This window comes from Phyllostomus hastatus, unplaced genomic scaffold (assembly GCF_019186645.2).
Source record: "Phyllostomus hastatus isolate PE091 unplaced genomic scaffold, TTU_PhHast_1.1 phas_contig_40, whole genome shotgun sequence".
NCBI classification, from domain to species: domain Eukaryota; kingdom Metazoa; phylum Chordata; class Mammalia; order Chiroptera; family Phyllostomidae; genus Phyllostomus; species Phyllostomus hastatus.
Genome location: NW_025333872.1, coordinates 28,976,078 through 29,002,475, shown reverse-complemented (window position 1 = coordinate 29,002,475; position 26,398 = coordinate 28,976,078). Strand labels below are relative to the sequence as shown.

General features: G+C 36.4%; 1 protein-coding gene across 3 annotated transcripts in view; it reads right to left on the bottom strand.

Moving 5' to 3' along the window:
* KCNQ5 (potassium voltage-gated channel subfamily Q member 5) overlaps nucleotides 1-26,398 on the bottom strand; it is a 502,003-nt gene that overhangs the window by 294,125 nt on the left and 181,480 nt on the right. The gene's annotated exons all lie outside the window — the stretch shown is intronic.

The window sequence follows — 26,398 nt, the reverse complement described above, 5'->3', positions numbered from 1 at the left end:
ATTTCATGTTCCTTAAAAATAATTTTTTAAATTTTAAATAGCTTTAATTTATCTTGTTTAAAATGCCACATCTGATAAAAAATATTTTGGTCTACCATGGCATAATTTCTTATCTCCCTATCAAAAGCATGAACTTAATTTGAATGTTTAATATGGGTGAGGCATAGCGAGAACATAATAATTTGCACTGGGTGAGGTTGGTGCTGTTTCTTTTCTAATGTGTGATAATTAATGATAAAACAATGGCATTGATGAGTGAGTGCTTATATAGCACTTCCTGTTCTTCTGAATGAAGGAAAGTATCATTCTCCATGGTACAAAATGTCAATATCGAGAGCCATTTGCTCAGTGAGGCTAGGGACATTGAAAATGATAATTACATCTTTTTTTCTGCAAGGCCATGTAATTAAAATAGAAAAATTGTGAATCCATAAATACCACTTCTCATCTAGAATGATAAAATGAATTTACTTGCTCTGATCACCCATGTAATATGGTTGTGTGTGTGCGTGTGTGTGTGTGTATGCAAATACAGGGTGAGGCAAAAGTAGGTTTACAATGTATAATACAATAATAAATAATACAAGGATAAACTGTAAACCTACTTTTGCCTCACTCTGTGTGTGTATGTGTATATATGTGTATATACAAGGTCTGCCCAGAAAAAAAAGTCCAGCCACCATTAATATAATGAGAATGGTTTGCATGACATTGATGTAACCTGGCAGCCAAGGAAGGTGGACTGGAAAACACATGTGTGAACAATGACGATGTCACTGTACTAGTCAGTGGGGGCAGTAGATGCATTTGAGTGAGCATGTGCACTGTGTGGTCATTGCATTCAAAATGACTAAGTGAGTAGAGTAATTAAGTCTGCATCAAATTTTGCATTAAGTTTTAACATTCCTCTGCAGAAACTATTCAAATAATTCAGAAGGCTGCAGCTATGGGCAACTGGTGATTGGCAGCCTCATCACAATGAGCCCCTTCATACATCACATCTTGTGCATAGTTTTTTTGTCAAAGCATCAAATCACCCAGATCACTCAGCAGCTGTACAGCCCAGATTTGCCGTCTTGTGACTTCTGACTTTTCCCAAAACTAAAATCACCTTTGAAAGGGAATAGATTTTAGACCATCGATGAAATTTAGGAAAATACGATGGGAGAGCTGATGGTGATTGGGAGAACTGTGTGAGGTCCTAAGGTGCCTATTTTGAAGGGGACTGAGGTGCCATTGTCCTATGTAAAATGTTTCTTGTATCTTGTATTTTCTTTAATAAATGTCTGTTTTTTATATTACATGCCTGGATACCTTTTGGACACACACACGCACATTTCTGTTACCAACTGCTGAGCAAGTAATTTAGGTATAATTCTTCATTCTTTGATACTATAAAGGAGTTAAATAGAAAATACAACCCCTCAAAAGACTAAAATATAAAAACAAGAACCGTTTAACTTGTATTTAAAAATTATTCTCTTCTAAAAAATGATAAACATTGTAAACTTTTTGGATTACTTTAAAAAATTGTAACAGAATTACAGAATAATATTGAATGTCTTTTATGTAAACAAACAGATTAACAGTAAAAAGAAACATATTCATCAATTAAACCCACATAATCTCCTAACAATTTTGCCACCATGGATAATATTCTGATCACCTCATATTCAGTGTTGTCTCAGTAAAGTGTTATTACAAGTATTTTACATGTAACATTAGTAAGTTAATTTGAAAATTTAATACAAACAGATTATAAAGAGATAATTCATTGAAATTCATACATCTTTCTTCCTCTTTTTCTAAATTTACTAGTTGGGACAAGTACATTTTCTACTAAGTTATAAAGATCTGTATTATATTTTATTTAATTATATTTAAGAATCCAATTCAAAGTTTGAATGGAATACTGCATGCAGATTTAAAGAAGTTCTCTTTGTATTTCCATTTATTAGGTCACCGTAATCTCACTGAGCAGACACGTCACCACAAAGTAGGCCCTGGCGTGATCAGCTCTGGTGTGTTCCTGTTGGAAGAGGTTTGCACAAAAGACAAACTGATTCCATTCAGAAAGTGGACAGTAAGTCATAAATATAGTTGTAGTTTAAGGTTTCGGTGTGCATATCAACATTTACAAGAAACATGATAATGTACTACAAAACAAAAATGAATGAAAACTGAATTGTGAGGGTGTGGAGAGTTGTTGGAAAGGAGACTATGGAGGAATCACTATAATGAGCTATATGGAGACTGAGATTGTTCTTTACAGTGGATGTCAACTCAGCTTCATTCCTGCTGCCGGACACATTAGCTAGATGTTCAACCTGGCAGTGCATTGGCCAGGACTGCCTTAGAGAAGGGTGCAGAATTATTTGCCAGCCTATACTTGAACTCAATGTGTCAATATTGCCTAAGATCCCACCTGATTTTCAAGTTTAGGAAGAAGACTTAGAATCATAAAATTTCAAAACTCTTTTTATAGATTGAATATATAATATTGCCCTTTTCTCATTTTCACTGAAGTCTATCAGAAAAAAGGATAAATTGATATAAAGAATCAATAGAGTTAGATATTAACTCAATAATTTAGTTAGGATAAGTCAGTGGTATGCCAGTAAATGTAATAGCCGACTATTTTGGAGGGAGGGAAACCCAATCTGTAGGATTTGCTGGTTTCTGAGGTGTAAACATTCCCCTAGTGGCCACTTTCAAGCTACCAATGTGATGTCACTAAATATCAAGCTGGGAAGTGATATCCAATAGTTCGTAATTCTGTAATATTCCTTTATATAGATATAATAAATAACTTCTGAGTTTTGAGTATTTATTAATTTTGTTTTAATGGTACTTTATTTTAAATACTAAGTTATAGTAATCAAAAAGGTACAGTACTGACATAAAAACAGACTTATAGATCAATGGAATGGAATAGAGAGCCCAGAAATAAACCCACGTGTATATGGTCAATTACTCTATGGTGAAGGAGGCAAGGATATACAATGCGTAATGACAGTCTCTTCAGGGTTGGAAAACCTGGACAGATACATGCAAAAGCATAAAACTGGGTCACTTTCTTACCCCATAGAAATTCAAAATGGATTAAAGACTTAAATGTAAGACCCCAAACCATAAAATTCCAAGAAGATAACACAGGCAGTAAACTCTTTGACATTGCCCTTAGTAATGAATTTTTGAATATGTCTCCTTGGGCAAGGGAAACAAGAAAAAAATATACAAATGGGACTATATCAGACTAAAGAGTTTTTGCACGGAGAAGGAAACCATCAACAAAATGAAAAGACAACCTACTGAATGGGAGAAGATATTCACCAACAATATACCTGATAAGGGATTACAATCCAAAATATATAAAAAACACATACAACTTAACACACCCCCCCAAAAAAATCAAACAATCTGATTGAAAAATGGGCAGAAGACCTGAATAGACATTTCTCCAAAAAGGACATACAGATGGCCAATAGGCACAGTAAAAGTTGCTCAACATCATTAATCATCAGGGAAATGCAAATTAAGACCACAATGACATATCACCTCCTACCTGTCAGAATGGCTACCATCAATGAGTCAACAAACAAGTGTTGGTAAGGATGTGGAGAAAAGAGAAATTTCATGCACTGTTGGTGGAGTTCTTTAAAAAAAAATTAAAAATAGAACTACCATATCAACCAGTAATTCCACTTCTAGGTATTTAAATGAAGAAATATAAAACACTAATTCAGAAAGGTATATGCACCCTTATGTTCATTACAGTATTGTTTGCAATAGCCAAGATATGGAAACAACCTAAATGCCCATCAGTAGATGAGTGGATAAAGAAGATGTGGTACATATATACAATGGGATATTAGTCAGCTATGAAAAATAAAGAAATCTTGCCATTGTGACAACATGGATGGTCCTGGAGGGTATTATGCTAAGTGAATTAAGTCAGGCAAAGGGAAATACCATATAATCTCACTTATACATGGAACCTAAAAAAACAAAAATAAACAAACAAAACAAGACAGAAACAAACTCCTAAATACAGAGAACAAATTGATGGTTGCTGGATGGAAGGGAGGATAAGAGGATTGGTGAAAGGGTGATGGGATGAAGAAGTAGACATTGCTGGTATAATAATAGTCATGGGGATGTAAAGTATAGCACAGGAGACGTAGGTAATAATAGTATTAACTATGGTGTCAAATGGGCACAGGACTTATGAGGTGATCACTTTGTAAGTTATATAAATGTTTAATTCCTATGTTGTACACCTGAAATTAGTACGATATTGAATGTCACCTCTAATTTAAAAATAAAAAAATAAAGGTACTTTGTTTATAAAATTTTGTAATTAAAAAATTAATAACATGTGTGTTTAACCACTGGCTTACAAAATTCCTGAAAATTTAATATTTAGTTCTCACAAGCTGGTGTGAACCACTTCTAGTACACTGCTGGGGTTGGTAGACTATTATGTTTCTATAAATAGTATAGCACAGTATGTCTTACTTATGTTTAAATCTTTGTGTTTTGTTTAATATTGTTACAAAGTTCTCTCTATTATTAGAAAGGCCACAGAGAAACTTGCTGTTTAATAAATTTTTTTCTAGAAGAAAAGTGACAAAGTAGTTTATTATTTGTTAACACTGTACACATTTGACCCTTGAACAACCCTGATATTAATTGTGTGGGTCCACTTATACATTGATTTTTTTCAATAAATACATACTATACTGTAAATGTATTTTCTCTTCTTTATGATTTTCTTAATTATATTTTCTTTTCTCTAGCTTGTTTTGTAAGAATATAGTATATAATCCACATAACATACAAAATATGTATTAATTGACTGCTTATGTTATCAGTAGTGCTTCCAGTCAACAGTAGGCTAAATAGTAAAGTTTTGGGGGAATCAAAAGTTATATGTGAATTTGGTCTATGGGGGGGTCAGTGCCCCTAATCCCTGCATTGTTCAAGGGTGAACTGTGTCTATGTAATGCGTTATCTCCATCTCTTTGTATCTTTACAGTCTCTATTTACTATCTATCCAGATATACGGATTAATATGGTGAGATCCATCTATATTGATCTACATGTACATAAAAACTATGTTCTGGAAAAAGCACTTCAATTATTTTAAAGAAAAATACAAAATATAATTTTACAATATATTCTTAATTTCATTAACATGTATAGATAAGTTTACAAACTATCAATTTTCCCCTAGAGTGCTTATGGAATAATTTAAATTTTATGCAAACAACTGTATTAGACAGAGAGAAGTTAATGAGAGATTGAAATTGATTGAATATGTATAAAAATTTAAATAACCTATAATCTACCTTAGATAAGATTTTATATTTTGTCATGTATGTGCCAATTTCTTTAGAAAGTGACCTTTTCAGTAAATTGCAAGCAGTGGTAATAATGGGGTAGATATTTAAAAAAACAAGTGGAAATGAAGTTCTACCTAGAGAAGTATGACATACAAATCGAAGGACCAGACGTGTTTAGATCACAGGAGCCTTTGTTGGGTTGGTCTCAGATTAACCGCTGGAAATGAGCTCAGTTCCAGACTGCTGAGTGCTAATTAGTGCTGCTAACTTTTGACACACATTACAAGGAGCACAAAATTGTATTTTTCAAAAAGTGTCATTGAACTAATAATTTCATATGTATGTTGACAACTTTAAATAGTAGAATTTTTTGGCAACTTACAAAATAAATTTGCAAGATATTCAGCAAGTGTATTAAAAACCTGCATATGAACTGCTTTCTAACATTTGAAGTAGTTGGAAAAGATAACAATATGGTCCTTAATCTCAAAATACATCATTGTAATGTGATAATTTCTCAAATTAGTTTGGAATTTGATAGGACTTTAAAAATTAATTTTGATTATAGGTAAACCAAGTTCTAAGCAATCAATTACTTTTGGGTTTTGAACATTTTTCCAAGAATGTTCCTGACCGTAAGGAGTATTTGTTTGTCAAGAAGCAACTTTTTAAAATGTGTAATGAATCAGAAAGATTTGAGGCATTCTATGCAAAAGGAATGAAAAAGATTAGAAGACATTTAGTCTATGTAAAAATAATTTGATCATCATAACCTTATCTCTTACTAGGCCATGAATCATGGACTCATATTAATAAAAGGCACATGACCTATGTCAACATATCATAGCCCCAGGAAAGTAGCATCCAGCCAGAAAAATCTGGCTTGTTAGACAAGCTCCACACTCCGTGGTCTGGAAAGGCAGCTTTCTTTCTTGTTTACATGACACATTCATCTAAGGATTTCACGTGCTTCACAAACATTCACTTACAATTTTCACAGCATCTCTAGGAACTAAATAATGTGAAAGATTATAATTCTTACAGGACAGTTGGGGGCAAGAGTCGTATAAAAGATGTATTTTCCAGGAGTCATGATGAAATTAATGGAGTGCTTTTGCTGTGCATATAGTAGGCTCTCAATAAATACCATTTAACTCTTGACTCACAGCCTGAGCTAAGTAGCCACAGTTCTACTTCTCCTCCCTCCCTCCCCCATTCTCAGCCTTCATTCCTTCCTCCTTTTCTCCCTTACCTTTCTTTCCTTTTTCTTATTTTTACGCTATAATATTTAATTTTATTTGTTTGAGGGCTCATATTGTAAGTGTTAAACAAAGTGTTGGCTTTGATTTGGTGAGCCCAGAGTCACATATTTAGAAAAATAAAAGCAAACTGTGATCTATGTACATGGAGGAAAACTAAAGGCTTGTGGTTGAGCACATTGTAGTTTTTAAGTTTCTACAGCCAGAACTCAGAAGTCACAGATCTTTTAGGTTCTTTGGGATGATGTACCACTGGGCACCTGTGCTTTTCTTAAGTCAAATAATCTCACCATCTTTCAGCTTCTAGTTGATAATTTCTTTATGTAGAAATAAGACCTTGAGCAATTCTGAAATAAATGTCATTGTAGATCATGCCAACTGTGAAAATCATCTCAGATAAAAACTCTATTTTAGATCCAATGAAAGGCTACACATTGAATCATTCTCCATTTGGCTAAATAGTAATTCTGTTCCTTATGGATGGTTGATGGAAGACTGAGCTAGCCTTATAGCTCTTACCTAATAATAAACCTCCCTGGAAATCATAACTGCTCCTAAATAAACACTTCCATTTTTGAGAAATACCCTGATGTTGTAAGATTTCTTGTGTTTTTAAAAAATTGTAAGTTTACATGAAGGAAACCAGTAAAAGTTTGTATCTTCAAAAAAACACAGTAGACCAAAATATTTAGATAAGAAATATGTTTGATGTTGAAAAATATTTTTCAATATTAGAGTGTTTAAGATTTACTTCTGATGGTTTATTGTAAATTTCAGGATGTTGGAGATTCTGAAATGGTTTTTGGATTACTTGAAATAAATCTACCATGCGATGGGGATGGGAAATATTCATGAGTGGCGAGTGAAGACAGGACAGGGTCTGTGGTTCGTGAACTCCCCCATCTATCTCCCTGCAATTACGGCAGGCTAAATAAAAAGAAGCATGGCTGCACCGTTTAGTTTTAAATTGCTGGAATATTTCAGCCCTCTCTTTTTGTCCCCTTTCCTCAGGATGTGTTTGGTGGGCATTCAGTGGTAGCTCCTGACTCCCCATCGATTTTTCACATGTTAACATTGGAACTTTATGGCACTAGCTTATGGCTAAGCTTAAGAGCAGTGCCTCTGGAGGAATTCAGAAGTATCTGCCTCATCTCCTTATGCATTTCAACAGCACTGATCCCTGACCATTGCCTTGGTCCTCCTCTGTTTACTTACCTATTTAATGACTGTTTTGGCAACACTTAAATTTAGATATTCACACTGCAAATTCTGTTGGGCATCTGGCTAGTTGAATTGGCCTAGCCCTCTTTTTTCTTTCAATCAATACATAGTTTGCTGTCTGACAGTAGACCTAATTCAGATAAATGTTTAACCTCACCTGTCAGATATGCAAAAGCTAACATAAGGTTTTCATAAGTTCCCTGGTAATCATTTTCTTTTTTGAGTTAGATGGATTTTTGGGGATGGGTAAGAGTTATTTGAGTTACAAAGCCAAGTCAGAATCCCCCTTACTTCATTCCAAATTGCACAGGAAAACTTTAATTTTAATCTTATTAAGTACATTTGTTATTGTGTCAGCACTAATCTATGTTAATGTTTATTAATATTACAATCTTGTCAAGAGTAAACCGTGTCAATATTAAAAAGCTGTCCTGAGAATTTTGCGTAAAGTTATGAGGCAGTCACTACTGTCTCTTCAAGTACTTGGCAAACTCCACAGCTCTAGGATCCTTGCTTTTTCTGCGGCATGAGCAAGACTAGCTTTTGATACTTCTTTTGAAACTAGATGGTTTTCATTGGGAGTTGTCTTTCCTAAGATTTTTGGATAGAAATACAATGTGAGAAATTCAAGTTTTTTTTTCAGATATTAACTGCTTAGGGTATATTATTCTTGCTATACAGCAAGTTTAATTTAAATGTTTAAGCTATCTGGTTTTCTCTCTCTGAGAAAGGGCTGACATTCTGAGATTCAGAGATAGTTTGTAAGTCTCCTTTGATTTTTTCTCTGGTGAAGAGAAGTGGCTGCAGAGGATAGAGGCATTCCTCTGCAGCTAAGTAGATTGTTTTTCCTTCTTCAAAAGTTTCTTTGCATAATGCAAATGGTAGTAGTTGGTCACATGGCAAACTACCATTAGCTCGTACCTTCCTGACATCCAGCATAGAACAAGAATTGGGATGCTGAAGGGAAGGAAGAAAGATTTGGGTGCAATCTCAATGGGAGAGGAAATAGAGGATGAAGGGGCTTAACAGCGCTTAAACAACAAAGTTTCTACTTCTAAGTTTTGTCTTAGACCAATTCCCAATTGCTACTAAAAATCCTTTACTTTTCCATTTGCAGTAAATCATTGTTGACACCTTTCTATTATCACCACCACCATTAAAAGACTCAATTGAGGGCAAGTACTTTTTCCAAGGGACCTGAATATTACAATATTCTGGGGGTGGGGGAGATCAGTAGGTATCTGTTTTAATTTCTACCCCATCTCTTATTTTCTAGTATGAGAAAAACATAGGGAAAGGCAGACCTTTTCACATTTTTTAAAAGAATGAATCCAATTTGGGACTTCTGAAAAACTTATTTATCCAAATGAACAGGATCTTCATCAGAGTTTCCAACTTAGCGGACTATGCCTTTGTAACGATGCCTCTATTACTGATGGTGATTTTGAAACTGATTCAAATAACTGTGACAGATCCTTTTGCTACTTAGGCAGTTGGCACATTTTTGCCCTTGGAGGGTGGATTTGACTCTTTGAAATGCCAGTTGTCATTCAAAGCCAGCTCTGGTGAGGAAGGTGCAAAACTCAGGCAGGATAATCCTCTTTGGTTAAAAAAAAAATAGTGGGGTTTTTTAGCCAGCAGGCTAAGTTGTATACATTTGTGGCTTATAAATTGGCTCTAAAGTTGATTCCCAAGGATAGCTCCACAACTGTTTTGAGAATTGGTGGTGCATTAGTATAAGATGGGAGTGTCCCTAGGGGCCTATTCTGAAGCTGTATACATATGAAAGCAATGTGATGTATTTGTTTGAAAACAAACCTCATTATTCCACCATCATATTCTATTGCAGTTAATTTTTTCCTCTAAGCTGGTGTGTTATTCATTTATTCATTTTCTCACTTAACAAGAATTGGCCCACTCACATAGTGTTGATATTAAGAGAAGATTCCTGAGTCAGAATGGCTGGGTCCAAATCTAACCCGGAGAGTTTGTACTCTGTCACCCTGGGCAAAGTTCTCTGCCCTCTCAGCCTCCTCATCTGAGTGGAATGAGTGTAATATTAGTGGGGTTGGGGAATTCAGTGAGTGAGTCCATGCACTGCCTGATGACCACCGTAAGGACTTCACGAATGTCAGTTGTCACCAAAATTTTACTGGCAGCCCATTTTGTGATACTAGCTGCCAAAATTATGGTTTGGGGATTAAAATGAATCATAATAAAATTAATAAGTTAAATTCAAATGAAAATAATAATGAAATAACATTGCTTTCATATGATTACTTATCTAAAAGTATAAGGATACAAAGTCCTCTAAAAATATCCACAGAAGATTTATCTAGGTAGTTGTACCAGTGACCAAAACATGACTTCTTATGACAATAGTAGCTAGATGACAGTTATTTTAAATCCATATATGCTAATGGCTCTGCAAATTCCTCATTAAAAGCAACTGCTGTTTTAATCTGAGAGCTCTTAGCATTTAAACTATAAAAAACTATTACCTTCATATAATAATATTTGAAGTATGAGCTGTATAGATGCATTCTGCATAAAAATCTATTACTATTCTTTTGTGAATGTTGCACATTTATAAAAATTAAGTAGGTTTTGGATGAAATTATAAGTGAGGTGATGTTCTATTAAGATTTCTTCCAGTGATTCTGACAGGTGAACTCCCATGGTCAGAATCCACACGTGACTGTGGGTACACAATGCTCTGTTGTAGAGTTCAGTAGGATAAGCTGGCACCTTTCTTTTCTGTTCACAAAGGACTGATACTTACAGTCCTGCTTTTCACCTGCATGTGCTTACACATTTACTGTATATCCTCTCTGCATATAAACAAAGCACCAGAATTTTTCATAAAGTGGGCAGTATTAGAAGTATCCTTTCGTTAAAAAAAGTATCCTTCTGTTTAAGAGTAATAAAGCCTTTCCATAAGGTTTTCCAAACAATAGTTTCAGTTGAAGATTGATCCCACCAAAGGTATGATTTCCCAGTTATTTTGGCAGTTGCAATTATAGTTTCTTGGGCTTAAATGCTTAATTAGGAGCCTTTGGAAAGTTTCATGTCAAGCTAAAAATATTTCTAATGTACACTCTCTGCTTACTCAAAGCTGCATGGAGCTGTAATTTACAAAGGAAACTTGTTCCCTTAATTGTTGTGTCAGTCAGTAAAAGCACAGGGAAGAGGCACAGAGTAATCTGTTTATATTTAGCTGTGCCAGTGGCCATGAAATGTCACAACCTTCATGTAATTTAAGAAAATGTTAGGGAGGTTATGTCTATAGAACTGGTTGCTTTACTATTTGTTTTGCTTTTTAAAATTTGTATTTTGCAGGATTTTTATGTGGAACTATCTTCCTTTTGCTTTCAGACAATACTTGAAATTGAAGACTTGAGTAAGGTTTTATTAGTTGATTCTTTTGCCTTTGTGTTACAGTTAATTATATGTAGAGTTTGAATTAAGAGGTTTAGTTTATCTGAACTCTGTTATTTTTATACTGTCTTCAGCTTTTGAAGAGTATGTTTCATTATGGAATTGATTTAGAGATGAATAAACTGAAGAGAAGCATACATTTTTCAGGATGACTCATCTATTTACCAAGTGTGATAATAGAAAGGGGGAAAAACAAAAAAAGAGCAAACAAACAGGAACAATGCCTTGCATCTCTAGAGCACTCTCTGGCTTTCAAAGCATTTTCACATCTATGCCTGCAATCTTTCCAGAGTTTACAAAGTATGTTCTCATTAGATGAGGTCATCCCCAAAAGTGTAGGGGCCTGTGTGGTGCAGCGGTTATACGTTCAAGCTTGAGAGTTAGATGGGTGTGGGTTACATCCCAGTTCTGCCGCTTCCATCAGTGTGACCTTGGGTTAACTCCATGTGTCTTTGAGTGTCAGGTTTCTCCTCTGAAAAATGGGGATTATGATAACTGCGATGCAGGTTGCTTGGCCACACAAATGACATGGCGTATGCACCCAGTACACACTCAATGAATCACAGTTGTTAATTCTTTTTGTTATCATTGCTATCGCTGTCTAGCCCTACAAGCAGAGTGAATACTTTCCAGTTATTGTATAAAGAGGGTGAAAGCAAAATGGGCATCAGAGACTTGACAATGGACTAAATCAGAGACAAAGATGTATCACTCAGTTTCTGGAAATCATTTCTACAGGTGATGCCAACATATTGGCATGCTCATTTCTGCATCCCATTAGCTTCCAAAAGTTATTTTTTAGAGTTGACCCTCTCCCACCAGGAAATGTTTTAGGTCAATCTCTAATGAACCTTTGCTTTATGAAGTGTGGAAATCTCCAGTTAATGGAATCCTTTGATATTTCTCATTTATTGTAATTTTGATTAAAGTTATGTTTGTACATTATGTGCATTGATCAAAAGGCAGTATGATAGCAACTGGGGACCTCTTGATAACCAAGATCCAAGAAAATCTTCTAAAAGTTATTTAACTTCATCAACTTTTGGCTCATTTGTTTTATGCTGTATTTGATTTGAATATCAGTGTCTCTTAAATGTTTCATAATAATTGCAGTAATGCATAGAGTTAATCTGTTATTGACACAAGTAGATGTATGAGTTCTATGTCTTTTAAGAAATAAGTACTGGGTTTAATTAGCATTATGTATCTAAATGAAAGAAGGTATATTTTTCATACATAAAAGGTTTTTAAGGAATAATCAGGTGTAACATTGGCAGAGAAAGAACGAGGGGTTTATGGTGAATAAAAACAGTATGTGAGAAATATGGCACTATAGTCTTCAACAGTCACAGTTTTGGGAAGAGTAAAATTCACAAGAAATGTAGAAATCTAGAGTTACTCCTTTCAATACACTAAGCATTTCACAACAAAGTTCTGTTTGAAGAGAGGCATGGTGTATCTATGGCCAAGTAAGGATGCAGGCCTTTTCATAGCAGAGTGGTAAAAATGTTGGAAGAAGGGAAGGTCTCTCCAAGCTAGATAGAAATTTTGACTCAATTTAATGAATAAGTACCTGGTTGGTCTTCATTATCAGAAATTCACAATCAAAACAGTACTTTTATAAAACTAGTAAGAATTAGGATAGTTTTATTAAATGTAATCAAGGAGCAACCTGCAGTATGACAGAAAAGAGGGAGTGTGAAGAGGTGTGAGCACTAGGTTGCAGGTGGTGGCAGTGACAGAGGCAGGAGGCTAGGTTTACATTTAGTTTTGTTGGTGATCCTCTATGAAGCATCGAATGGATTACTCACATAGTGAGGGAAATATTTTCTGTAGTTCCTTAATAGCAGGATTGCTTCTCAGCAGTCTGAGTACTGTTGGCGGGTGTTTCAGAGAAGGTGAGGGTTAGGGGCAAGTGAAACAATGCCATAGACTTGGGGTAAAACAGTCACCCACAGGTTTAATGATATGAGTCTGTCAAAGTAACTGTGTGAGCGGTGACAACATGCATGCACTGTCAGGGCTGCTGCACATAGAGGGTGGCAAATCACCTAACCCTCAAGGGTGACATTTGACTTCATAAATTTTTATGTTATTGCAATATGTTTCTGGCAGATGGCAGGAAAATGTTTTGTTCTATAAAATCAATATAGGAGTTTCCACATCTGGTCTGGAAGAATAAGCTCCTAACCGAACTGTTTGCAAATAACTATAAATTCTGGTCCAAATAGAGGGAAAAAAACTATGTGAAGATGTTGGAGAGTGAACAGAAGTAGAAAAGTTTTGAAGGGGTATAAAATCTTGGAAGAACAACTAGCATGGGTTGAGTTTCAGATTTTTGCAGTTTTACCCTGAGGGTAGCTGGGGCAATCAGAGAAAGAAGCCACTGGAAAGTCAGGGGAAAATTTCAGAAAGAAAAGGGACTAGGAAGGGGAATTCCAAGGTTTATGTATAAATTCTTCATTCTAGCGTACTACATAAGAAACATAAGAAGCAAAGGAATTATTCAGTTAACAGTGCTGTACATAGAGAAAGAGTTAGGTATTAGATGGTGATACTTTCCCTCTTCAGAGAGCTGGAGTCTGAACAAACTGTGCAAGAGCTGTCAGAGGACTTGGTGTTTGTGTTAGTGATATATATGATCAGGTTTCTATTTTAGCCACACTAAATCGATCTGTAGTATATTCTCCAAATACTATGGGTAGCAACACACGTATAAGATGACTTCTCAGGTTCACTGTCAGGACTGACAAGGTGAGTATTTTAGACTAGCAAAAAGAAACTGCATGGAAAAGGAAAGTCTGTATTACATACTGAGATGCAAGTTCTTTATTTCTGCTTTTATATTTGTTGTTTTTTTCTGTGGCTCAATGGACGTATTGTCATCTTTTTAATGTGATTATTGCTGCATGTCTTTTCTCCAACGAAGTTGGAAGTTATTCAGTGTTCATAACCACATTACATGTTTCTTTGACATTTCACACAACACCTAGCACAGGTTTAAATACAGAAACTCAGAAATAAGAAACACTTTTGTGGGATTAAATCTGGATAAGTCACTTGAACTCTGCAATATAGTTTCCTCATTGTTTAAATACCAATAATAATAACAGCAACCTCATAGAATTATCACATATTTTGTATAAGATAGAGGAAGTGCATATATTAGAACCTGGGACATAGTAAGTACTAACCAAAAGTAGGTATTAGGTTTATATTTTACCTAATAATTGGTAAAATTCATTGAATGAATAAACAAATAAATTTTCAAGTTATATTAACTTGAAAATTTTACTTTGTACTGGTCTTTATAAGATGCTAAATTGTTCCTTTGAACACATAAACATTGAATGAAAGTACTATCTGGCAATACTAGGTGAGAACAGAAATATGCACATTTTCCACTCAGTTCCATATTCTAACTGACTTCCAGAAATACAATATATAATAACATTTATAAAGAGAATACTTGCTACAAATCTTAGGACCAGATGAATTCCACAATTATTGATTGGCATATACTAACTGCAATGCATCGTGCAAAGACAAAACACAGAATGAAGAATAGAAATATAAAGATAAAAAGACATGGCTGCCTTTTCAAAAACTCACAGCTTTTGCTTAGAAATTGAAATAGTAGGATACTCTATGGGCAGTGGCCCCAGACACTGCAGCTGGCTGATGATTCTAGAATAAATCATCATGCTTATATAAAAATAGGTATTTATACATTACAAAATTTGCAAACCTCCTCTAGTTTTGCTCTAATAAATATAATCTAAATTTAATGTACTTACCCGAGGGTCACATAATCATCAATTTATACTCAGATACCCCATTTTCTACTTATTTGTCATCTAATAAATATTTCTGTTCTTAAAATTCAGACTTGTTTTGTTAGTAACCTACAGCTGGACTAGAGAAGGTAATGAGGCTCATTACCCTTCTCACTTTATGATTAGAGGCATCCTGCAAAATCTCAGCTCACCCTGAACAGGTAGCAGTGAGGGATCCAATGGCAAAAACAACTAGGGAAAAGATGAATAAACAGAACTGGCAAGACCACCGCTATTGATGCAGTCAGTGTTGTGCTGGTCAACATTTAATAACCAGCTCTCAGCAGAAGAAAACAAAACCCTGATTGATAGCGTTTGCCATTTCTGTGGCATGAATTCTTTATTCATGGCTGATTTTAGATGCTAATGTGATGCCACTGAATGCAGAGTTGGGAAGAAAAATGAAGTAGTACACTATTATATTCTGCCCTAATGACACAAGATATAAAAAATAACCTTAAGGGGAAAGAACAGTAGAGTGCAGTAAATAATTGAATGATGAACTTAGAGTATTTATTGCCTTTGATTTTAATGTAATGTGTTCACCTTAAAGTTTATATAATTTAATTTTTAATAATAGCCATGTTTAACAGTCAGCTTGCAAAATTCCTGAAAATTTAATAGCTAGCTCTTGTGAGCCAGTAGGAGTAAGCTACAGCACAGTGCTGAGTGTGGAAAAATGGTTCAAGGGCATAGCTCGTGGATCCAAAACGGGGCTCAGCCACTTTCAGGTATTACTACTGATCTCTCTGTACCTCAGTGCTCTCAGCTGTGTAATTATAGTACCTACTTCAGGTAGTTGTTGCAGAGACAAAATGAGGAAATATATGTATGAGACACAGCACAGTGTCTGAAACAATAATAATTCACTCAGTGTATGATTATAAATTGTTATTACCACAATACATTATTGATAAAATTACTCTGTCCATGATGAAAATGAAGAGTGAAATTTTATTGACGAGAAGACATATCTTAGTTTGCCATCTACAAGGAGACAATCAATATTGCTTACTAGATAGTAGATGTTAATCTGTTCCTAGAAACAGAAAGAGAAAAAATAGTCTCAATCAATGTGATTGAAGGAATGTATTATTATCTAGATCATAAAACAGAAAGGATTCCAAGCATCTTGGAATGCCCTAAGAGGTTTCATCTCATGTATTGATTCTGATCAACTAAGCATCAGACTTAAATTGAATGTTGAGAAGGATTCTGAGGCTGCTCCTAGACTGGCAGGAAAGAGCACTTTAATATATAAGTAATATATAAGCAATAGATGGGGAGGAAAGAAACCATGATATGCATTTAAACTTTTTGATCTAGGACCTAGCCTACAATGTTTGGAGGAAATTTATGTCATGCCCCAATTGCAAAAAAATGTTTCTGAGTTTGGGGAGATATCACACATTTGAAATGGAGGTTGACTAAAATATGGTGATGACTTCATTAAAAATTCACCTAAGTAATGGAGTCAGAGAAAGAAAACAAAACTGGTCAGCTCAGCAGTTCTTTGGGGGAGGGGCAGCGGGAAAGTAATATAAAGTGAACTCAGAGTTGGAATCAAAAGAAAAATCAACATTCCTGGCTATTTTTCCACATTCCATTTGAGAGCCATACAACAAAAATAGCAATGCTGGAATATTATTTGGGATATGTGTTAATGGAAGTTACATATGCCTTTTTAAGAAAAGATTACAGGCCTTGCTTTGGCTTTCTAAGCAGGATAATAATCCCATTTCCACATAAAAGAGGCAAAGCCAGAAGAGTCTTGAAGCAGATGGTCAATTCTAAAGTTTCCTTAAGTAAATAAGATGGAATTTAATTGTGTCTTGGCCTTTATACCAAGAGGCAGCTTATGAGGCAATTTTGTGTGAAACCTTTGACAGACATCATACTATCTAGAATCAGGTTTTTCAAATTATACAAATCAATTCCTTTATTCTCCAAGCATCTTCAGGGTATTCTTTTTGGAGTCTCTATACAAAAACCCAAATAGTTTATCTTATTTAGGTACATGCTTCAGAGTCAAATGAATACTCATATATTTAATACTGACACTTAACAGGAATGAAAATAGGCATTGCTTCTTTTGAGCAGTACAGCTCTTGGCACATTATCTTAATGTAAGAGTAGTTACTGTGTGGTCAATTCAATTCTTCTTTTTCTACAACTCAAGCCCCATTTAATGAAATACTCTTGTCTTTCTTCTTTTTTAAAACTTAAAAAATGTGGAAAAGAATAGAGAAAAATATAGCAAACATTCTTATATTTGACTCTAAATTTACAAATGTTCACATTTTTGTCATTTTGCTTGTTATATGTTCATTTGGTGTTATAAAAGAACCACAGAGCAGCTTTCTGCAGCATGGGTATACCTTGGGGATGTTGTGCTGGGCGAGATGGGCCAGTCACAGGACAGGTGTTGTGTGACTCCACTTTTACGAGGTATCTGGGACAGATAAACTCTGAGAAAGACCAGTGGTTGCTGGGCACTGAAGGAGGGGGAAATGGGGAATGGATGGGTGGGTACAGAGTTTCAGTTTTGCAGGATAAGAAGGTTCTAGAGATCTGTTGCACAGCAATGTGAGTGTACTTAACACTATGAATCTGTATACTTAAAAATGGTTAAGATGATAATTTTTGGGTTATGTATATTTTTTGCTTGCTTTTTACCCCAACTAAAAATAAAAAATATTTAAACAAATTTACAACTTATTTGTTTATTTCTTCTAAAAGTTGTGAACTTTCCAAAGTGCCTTTTTTTTTAAGATTTTTTTTATTTATTTTTAGAGAGGGGAAGGGAGGGAGAAAGAGAAAGAATCAATGTGTGGTTGCCTCTCACATGCCCCCATTGTGGACCTGGCCTGCAACCCAAGCATGTATGCTGACTGGGAATCAAATTGGCAACCCTTTGGTTTGCAGGCTGGCAGTCCATCCACTGAGCCACACCAGTCAGGGTCTTTTTTTTTTTTTTTTGAGAGAGAGAGAGAGAGGCAGAGATTGATTGGTTATCTTCTTGTAGGTTCCCCTACCAGGGATAGAACCCATAGCCTGGGTATATGCCCTGACCTGGAGTTGAACCTGTGACTTTTTGTTCTTCAGGATGACACTACAACCAAGCCACAACAGCCAGGGACAAACTGTCTTTAACTGATGCTTCATTCATTCACTTGAAAATTATTCAGTACCACCATATTTGCCAGATAAAGTGAGAGGCATTATGGATAAAGAGATGAGTAGATGTGAGTCAAGTTGGGGGAAATAAACAAGCATAAACAAATAACAAAAACCATGAAAAACTTCTGATAAAGTAAAGGTTCCTCTTTTCTTCCCTTTGTATTCCTCTACTACTCTCTTCCCAGATACAATTACTCTCACAAATTAGGTGCGGATCTTTCCAGTCTACATTTTAAAACCTTTATTACCTCTGTAACCCATAATCCATTTATAGTGTTGTTTAACATTTTTTATTAAATTTACACAAGGAATATAATTTTATATATTATATTATAACTTGTATCTTTCATTCATGTAGCTGTATCTTTTTTTGAGATCTATTGATGTTGATAAATATACAGGTTATTCTTTTAATTGTTTATATACTTATCATATAAATATTCCAAAGTTTATTTTATATTTTCCTATGGATGGACAGTGAGGCTTTTCTAAAAAGCAATCTGAAAAAAAATACATGAAATGTTGTCTTCTGTACAAATATGCTATTTTCCAATTTCTAACTTAAAAATTTTATTCTAACGCAGACAATATAAAAGGCAACTAAGCCAAAAAATCAATACAATCTCTTCTGATCTATCATCTGGAAAGTTAAATGAATATTAATGCTCTGTTAATAGTTTCGGTGTGGGGCTCTCTCTACCCACACACACACATTTACAAAAATGACACCCAAATATTTAAGCTACTTATCCAGGAGTTCATGAATATTTTCACTCTTTCACATTTACTTTTTGTTTTTATTTTCACAGTGAATTACACAGGTATCTGTTGAGGAAAGTTACAAAAATAAAATGTTATTTCCAAGTGCAGAAACATTAGGAACCTGAGCAAAGCAGAGCGGGCCCAGCACAGGCCTGCCTTGTGAGTTACTGCTGCCATTGGCAGGCAGGCAAGGAAGTTCAAGGGCAGACTGTGTCTGCTCAAGTACATGAACATGATTCCTATTGATTGTGTGAACATCCTGGACAAATGTGACCAAGAGTATATACTAAGTTGAAATTCCTTGAAAAAGATGAGTGTTTACTTGCTTTCGTGTAAATAATTTGGTCCAGAACTGTCATTCTTATTTAAGTAGTTATTATTATTATTTTAATGGGGAAATGTGATGGAAGAGTTGAAGACCCTTGTGGAGAGCTTATTTGTGAAAGGATTTCTATTTTTTAATTCTTGCAGGAAATGAGAGCATTTGAGAGACAACGTTTGTTTGACTAAACAAGACAGGGCAGGGATTTTCCTTTGGCAAACAGAGAGTGGGATGCTCAGCCTCCGCACTGCGGGCATATTGAACCAGATAACTTTGTGTGTGCCTGTCCTGCGAATGGTAAGATGTTTCCAGGCTTCCCTGGCCTCTATCCATTTGATGCACCCTCTCCCTTCTACACTTTTAACAACCTCCCCACTCCCCCAGCTGAGAACTGCTGGTGTAGAAAGTAACATAAAATAGGAAGATCAGTGAAAGGGCCTGTCACTAAAATTTGGGTAAAAATAAGATCCTACTCTTAGTTACTCTCTTTGTTCTCATTCTTTCAAGCATCTCATCCATTGCTAATCTCCACAATTCTCATCTCTATAGGAGTGACTCCCAAACATGCACCTTCAGATCACTCTCTCTCAAACCCAATCCCCTCTTTCTTGCTGTCTGTTGAGTATTTCTCTATGGATAATGTTTTATCACTGTAGGAAGTTGAGAATGACCTCTTCCTGATTTTCCAGTTCCATCAAAGGCTCTACTATCCTACCAGACATCTGGGATCGACATCTTAGTTACCTTGGACACCTCTTTCTTCTATACCCTACACTCCTCCATCATAATTGCTTAGGCTTTGCCTGCCTTTTAAGTCTCCTGGAAACCAGGCTCACATCACCTCATTAAAGCCCTATGCCCACCTTCTCCATATCCCAGCTTAACCCTACTGAAGGAGCTTTGTAATCATGTCATGCCTTAAAGACATTGTTAATGGCTCTCCCAATCTATCCACACATAAATCTAAAGTTCTTCAGCACACATTTGAGATTATTTCCAATGTGTCCACCACAAATCTTAGTCTTACTTTTCCACCATTCTCTTAGAGAAACCTGTTTTATGTAAACTTGAAAACTCGCCTTACCTCAAGTATCTATCTATTCATGCTAAATTCACTTATATGATTTTATCATATCTTCCCTTACCCTAGAGTTCCTATGCTTTCTCCTCTGCTTATAAAACTTCTACTTATATTTAATGGCTTCATTGTAGTTCAGATGCTACCTCACTGTGCCTAGAATGTATCCAGTAAGTAGCACAAAGGAGCTGAGAGAGAGAGAGGGTGGGGGGAGAGAGAGAGAGAGAGAACACCTTTTAACACTACTGTAAAAGTCATTTATAAGTAGAACCAATAATCTCCTTTACATGGTATGTGCTACAAAAATGCTTTGGGCCAAAAATATCTCTCATCTATATAATTGATGCATGAAATTCTACTTTAAAAAATAAATTTCTTTGTTAACTTGAGGTTTTCAATTTTAAGAATTTACTGAAATAAGCAGTAGCTCATTGATAAGGGCTTCTCTGTGAGAGGTTCTGTTGCAGAATGGAACCCACGCTGGGGCCCTGGCAGGGAGGGGTATGCGAATGTCTCTGCGGAGCCTTGGTACACTGAGAGAAGAAATGAACAAGCAGATGCAGGCCAATCACAGTCAAACTGACTTACCATGAATGTATCATATACATGCACATGTGTATGTTTATCTATACAAATATGCACACAGATAAGTATGCACACATGTGCATGTGTGTGTCTATTTATCTATTGATCTATCTTTATTTTGTGGATTTTATGAAAACCAGAAATATTTAAAAATTTTTTAAGATCATAGGACACTAAGGAGGTAATATTAAACATACGTATTCTTATATTTAAGCAGATAGGCATCCAAGGAAGCTGAAATAAAAGCCTTTTTTTTCAATTAGAAACATGACATATTTCTTTCTATTCATTATTTCTTATAATGTTCCTGCAGCTTCTGAGGTGGAAAGGCTGATAAGAGACACTGACTTTCACTATTTCTAATCCACAGAAAAAATGACTGTTATTTCTAAATTTAGCTCATTATAATGATCTGGTTTTTCCCAAGGCGTTCACAAGGTTAATCAAGGGGTCTGATGACTAATCTCAGAGGAAGAATGACTGGTGACTGAAGTATTCCTAATGTCATATATGAATATACGTATCTTTCAAAGATTAGAGTAGATTAAACTGGTATCTTTTCCTTACATGCTTGTAGTTTTTCTTTTATGCCCAGAATTGGCGTGTGTAAATGACAGCCTGCAGAGCCGAAGCTCCTGGCCATGCCTCTGTGGAGGGAAGTGCTGGGTGAGGGGCCCCGAGCCAGAGAGCTCTTCAACCAGGTGAGTGCCGTTGTTTGCTGGCACAACACCTGAGGCTGACCCCATAAAGGCAGATGTGGTTAGACAAATGAATTGGCTTTGCAGACTCCAAATGTCCCTCCTTTATTTGCCAATTTTTGCTTGATTGAGACTTTCTCTGTACAATTAAGAATAAAGCATTCCATAACATTGATTTACTTTCATATACAAATAACTGATTTCATTTATTTATTTATCATTCATTCATTTGTTCATCCATTCATCCCCTTGAAAAATGCAGGGCCTCCAATGCATCAGTGTGGGTGGACAAACAGGAAGGATGCTAACTAACAATTACGTCCAGGTTGCCAGGGAATGACGCAGTTCAGTTGGGAGAAGGAGGGCCTGCTCCTAAACTCAGCTTCTCCTGGGCCCTCAGGGCTCCTAGTGTTAGACAGTGGGGGCCCCATACATTCCTGTAAAGGGCAAATACCTAAGGCCAGGCCATTTGTTCTCTAATTTAAATTGTATTTGTCTTGCTTATAAGACAATTGCCATCCTCGCTCCTGAAAAGGAGAGAACTCCCACAGTGGAGCAGTCGCTGATGGTTCATGCCCTGAGTCCCAGTGACTCATACTGGCATTTGACTGGGCCGTTTGCCAGAGTATTCCAGTTGCATGGGAGATACAGATAAAAGAGAAAAATTCTTACCCTCAAAAATCTTACGTTCCAGTGGGGAAGCCAAACAACAAATACACTGTGTGAACAAGTGAAATATGTATGTAGTACATCTGAAAGTAATAAGTGTGACGTACAAACAAGCCAGAGGGTTTGGGAGTGGGGGTGGGGGTCACATTCTCTGTCCAGAGTAGAACTGGAGGGGTGACGTGGGAGAAGTCAGCCTGCCAGCTTGGAACGTCTGAAGGTGGTTGTGAACGTTATACTGGGGAGAAAGGGAAAGGGCATCAGGGAACACCGGAAGTGCACCAGACCAACACGTGTTTTTACTGTTGACACTATTACAGATGCCCTTTCTTTTCCCTCCCTTTGCCCCCTCCCCTAGACCCCTCTATCTCCCTGGCCTTCACCACATTCAGACCAGCATTTTTTTTTTTTTTTGCTTTTCTTTCTCCCCATGCTGCTCTTTGGGCAAAGTTCACATGGCAATTACAAATGAAAACATTGCTCAAAGGCCCTCACACACAGCTGAAGCTTGAAGAGGTCTCTTCACATGCCAAAATGGGAATATTACTGTCTTTTCTGCTCACCTCTCAGGGTAGTTGGGAGGATCAAGGGAGAGAACAGTCATGAAGGTACTTTAAAGCAATGAAAGCTTTCCACATGGGTAAGGCATTATTATTGCAGAATTGTGTTAGAAATAAGTGAGGTGACTACTCCTGTATCCAAACATTAATAAGTGGAGTAGAAAGATGGGAGAGAGAGAGAATGAGAGAAAGAGAGAGGTAAATACAGGCTTGGCTCATAAACATATATCGAGCTGTCAACTGACTCTGTTCAGGTGAAGTGACTGCCCTCCTCACCCACAAGTCACTGCTGTTGGCTGTCACATCTTTGTTCTTCTGAGGTAATTTTGCTCTTTACCATTAGACTGCAAACCATAGGCCCAACTCTAGGGTAGAAATATTGACTTTACGCTAAAAAGTAAATGTGTAAATTGAAAGGCAGACTAATTACTCACGCAATAGAAAATAACAATAATTGCCAAGCAGAAAAGGAGAAACACTGATGAGAAAAGTATGTCTTTTAAGAATGTATAACAAATGTCAAAGTTAATGAATATTTGGATACAAGAAATAAAACTAACAATTTCCTAATTTAGTTAACACTTTTGTTCTCCTTTTAAAAAAACAAATTTTTTTCTTCTTTATTTTACAAACTCCCCCTCTAAATTTACTAAAGCTTGAGAACTGATTAAGGTCATTTCTATTGTTCAATCACTTCTAAGAGAGTAGGTAGGGAGCTTGCAATGAGTTGGTGGTGATAATCTTGAAATATTATTTAAAGGGAAACATTGTCTGAAACAAACTTTTAATGTTTAATTGTTGTCTGCTTGGAATACAGTGCTTCTGTTTTAAATAAGAATTATAGGAAACAACATTCAAAATGTTACTTATTATTAGAAATAACTTGGAGAAATTAAAATAACTCTAAGGAAAACACATGAAGTATTCTACATATTGTGTACTACAAGGAAAATTGATCATAGACAAATGCGGAGGATGAAATAGATCGCACTAATTGATTTAAAGTTGTCTGGACTTCCCCATCTGAAATGGGTTTGAATGCGTTGCCCTGACGATAGGGAGGCATGTGTGTTTGGTTTCCTAAGTTAATTAACATTTTTTTCATTCCAGGATTCTGTTTTTGAGTTCTTGCGCTGGCATATGGTCTGGCCCACAGAGTGCAACCTTAGTCGTGGGGCAGGAACAGGACGTGCAGGGAAGCATCTGGCAGACTCAGAAGGCCCGGGTCAGGGGCTGGAGGAGCCCCAGCGCCCGCCAGCAACATGCCAGGCCCCCTTCTGCAGCTGTCATTGGCTCGTGGGGTGTTACAGGGAAAAGTGTTTGTGTCCAAAGGCTGGAAGAAAACCATGGGCAGAGTGAGAGAGAGTGTCACTGGGAGGATTTTTCAGAAATTTGACATATTCTTACATTTGAAAATTCTAGGAGATTCCTATAAGTGTTTGTATGGAATGGACTCTGGCATTTTTTAGGTCTTGTTCATTTTTAATGCCCCATGCTATGAATATGCGTGTATTAGATGTAAGTATCAACAATAATTTGATATGTAGCCATCATGGTGTATCAGGAGTATATGATAAACATTCTTCCATAAATAAAGCAGAACATAATGCTCCATTGATCATTAAACACATGCTTGCTGGGATCTTAAAAACACAACTTTCTTCTCTTCATTGAATATTAATGTTTATTTTCAATCACTATGCGAAAGGTACTATACATAGGTTCATATTGACAACTGAGTGGAGTGGAGTGGCAGGTTAATGCTCCCTCAAAGCACCCATGTCCTAATCTTTGGACCCTATGAGTGTGTTATGTTATAAGCAAAAGGATGTTGCAGATTTGATTAAGGGTGTTGAGAGGAGAGATTATCCTGAATGGTCAGAGTGAACCCAATGTAATGGGTCAGGGTCAGTCAGGGTCAGAGAAGAAGTGACACGGTAGCAGAGGTCAGAATGATATGGGGTCATGAGCCAAGGAGCACAAGGCCCCTGGAATCTGGAAAAGAGAAGGCAATGGATTCTCCCTGGAGCCTCTAGAAGAGAATGCAGCTCTGCTGACACCTTGACCTCAGCCCAGGCCCACGCTGGACTTCCGACACTGAGAAGTGTAAAATAATAAATTTGTATTGTTTCAAGTTACTAACATTGTGGTAATTTTTTTCTGTAGCAATAGGAAACGAATACATAGAATTTATAAATTGATTTGTCTTCTCATTCTCCAGTAAATGTGAGAGGTTTCATACAAAGAGATGGGACATGAAACTTATTTAAGAAAAAACTCCAAAGAAATAGAAGTTCCTGCAAGTTCCCAGGTGCACAGCTTAAGAAGCGTGCTTTACGGAAGCGTCTATGGATATCTCTTCTGTTGTCATACTGTGTGGTTTAACCCTGGGTACTGAGGCATAGACATCCTTGTGAACAAAGCTCACACAGAGAAAGGTGAATGGAGAAAGTTCTATGGAAAACATGGCACATCATTCTCTGACCTGATCAAGTGGTAAATCCCTAAGTGTCTGTTACAAACATCCTTTGTGACTAGGAGAGAGTTTGCAGAAATGCAGTCTCCCACATGACCACACACACAAGCAGAAGCTGACTGGGGGCTACAAACTGAATGTTTGTGTCCCCTCCAAATTATATGTTGAATCCCTATCCTCTAATATAATGGTGTTTGGAGATGGGTTCTGTGGGAGGTAATTAGGTTCAGATGAGGTCATGAGGGTGAGAACCCCCCTAATGGGATTAGTGTCCTTTTAATAAGAGGAAGAGGGATCAAAGCTCTCTGTCTCTGTACCATGTGAACACTTTGTAAAGTATATGATTATCTAACCATATACTATACACCTGAAACTGATACAAAATAATATTCAATGTTAACTGTATTTGAAACATAAAAAAAGACAGCAAAAAGGCAGCAGTCTACAAGACAGCAAAAGAGACCTCACCAGGAACCAAATCTGCCAGCACCTTGGTCTTGGACTTGCAGCCCCCAGAACTGTGAGGAATAAATGGCTATTGTTTAAGCCACCCAATCTTGGGTGTTTTGTTATAGAAGCCTGAGCTACCTAAGACACTGGGCCATAGTAACATTTCATATGAGGAAAATTCAAATTAGCATTGTAGGGAAGGGAGGTCTGGGAAGCTGCATTAGTAAGTCATTTGTGGACGTTTGATAGTTTCCCTGAGTTGGTCAGGAAAGAGTATATGCAGAAGATAGACTTCCCAAGATTTCTGGAAGGAAAAAGGACTGTAGTTTGGAGCATGCTGTGCACCTAGGTCCTTGTGGAGAAGACTGAAGAGGGAATTAACAGCAGACAGGAGGCATATGGGATGCAATGGGGCAGTTCAGGGGGTGCGAGGACAGCGCAGAGACTGAATTCCTTGGTCCTGGTTTATTAGGCAACAACAACAATTGCAAGAGGCTTGGAGAGAAAAACTAGAAATCATTA